The sequence below is a fragment of the Atta cephalotes genome (assembly GCF_000143395.1).
Source record: "Atta cephalotes unplaced genomic scaffold scaffold00017, whole genome shotgun sequence".
In the NCBI taxonomy this organism is placed as follows: domain Eukaryota; kingdom Metazoa; phylum Arthropoda; class Insecta; order Hymenoptera; family Formicidae; genus Atta; species Atta cephalotes.
Window position 1 is genome coordinate 3,019,706 of NW_012130081.1, and position 1,392 is coordinate 3,021,097.

The window sequence follows — 1,392 nt, forward strand, 5'->3', positions numbered from 1 at the left end:
ATTCCATTCATGTCTCGGAGCGCGCAACACGCTCGTCGCAGCGCCGCGTGAGAAAGAGAAGGCCACGAAAGAGGGCCCCGCCGCGAGGAGAAGCGCAGGGTCCTCACTACCTGGCGCCGCCTTCAGCGACGACGACGACGGGCCGTGATGACGGCCGTGATGACGATCGACGGGTTCGCCAGGAACGTCTGCCACCCGCCCTGTAGATTCTTCCAACGCCAAACACGTGGTCCTACGTTATTGTCTCGCCGCCGCGCCGAGCGCATCCGGGGAATCCGGGGATGCAGTAAAGCTGCACTGGTGCGTTCTTTTGTTTACCTTGCTCCTTTTTTTTATATCGCTTTCTCGTCCTATGTACATCTCGCAAAATGTTATGTACCGTCGATCGCAGAGGAAATTCGTCAAACGTGATCGATCTTGATAAAAATGATATAAGAGTATTTTTTTTATATTGAATCTCAAAAGTTCCGTGCAAACATGAATCGCGGAGGTGTGAAGATAATACGCGTATTATCTCGCTTTTATTTCGAGATAGAATTGGGTGTCTGTAAATATAGCGGCTTGATTAAGAGGTTTATCACTAGTGTTTGTGCTACTGATAAAGACGAGTGGTTAGAATGGTAAAACATTTAGCGAGATGTCTGCCTTGTCGCGCCGGCGCCGACTAGAATGCTATGGGAATCTCGTGTTCCCTATTTTCGAGTGGATAATATCTCATTTCGCAGCAGAATTACAAATTTCATAATTCTTCATCGGCAATGGTGAAGTAAATTCTAACTTTTCTGTTAACGGTTGAGAAACAGCAAATTTTTTATTATTCTTGATTATATAAAAATTTGAAAAACTTTAATATACCTGTTAAAGTTCAACGAATGTCTACCATCTTAGAAGTTGTATTTTAACTTATTTTCTTTAGATTTAAATTTATTTATAAAAATTCATACAATAAATATCGATGATGTCTTTAAAGATTTTATTTGCCGGTAGAGGCTTAAACTTTATTCGTATAGCCTTGGCGGAGTGTAATTATGTAATGCAATAAGCAAAACAATAATCTTATTATTTTTTCATGTCAAAATCATACATCAATACTGTCGCGTCGATAAAACCGTAATCGTAATATGACTCAGTCTGTGAATTATCTTTCGAATACCAAGCTACATATTCTGATTCCTATCATATCTGCTTTCTGCTTATTTAAAATCATTCACTGGTACTGGATCGCAGAGAACGGCGCTATTGTAAATAATCTTTATTTAGCAAAGCGGTCTGCGAAGGGTCGTAACCGACCGTCATCCCGACTCTTTTCGTCTTCAAAGCGCATAACCGCCGCGCATCCTCCGCATGCTAACGCGGCTGTTGAACTCCCCGGTCCCTCTTCACAAACACACA

General features: G+C 42.2%; 1 pseudogene; it reads left to right on the plus strand.

Moving 5' to 3' along the window:
* Positions 1 to 477: 477 nt before the first annotated feature.
* The window catches only part of LOC105618636, a 22,571-nt pseudogene continuing 21,656 nt past the window's right edge, over positions 478 to 1,392 (plus strand).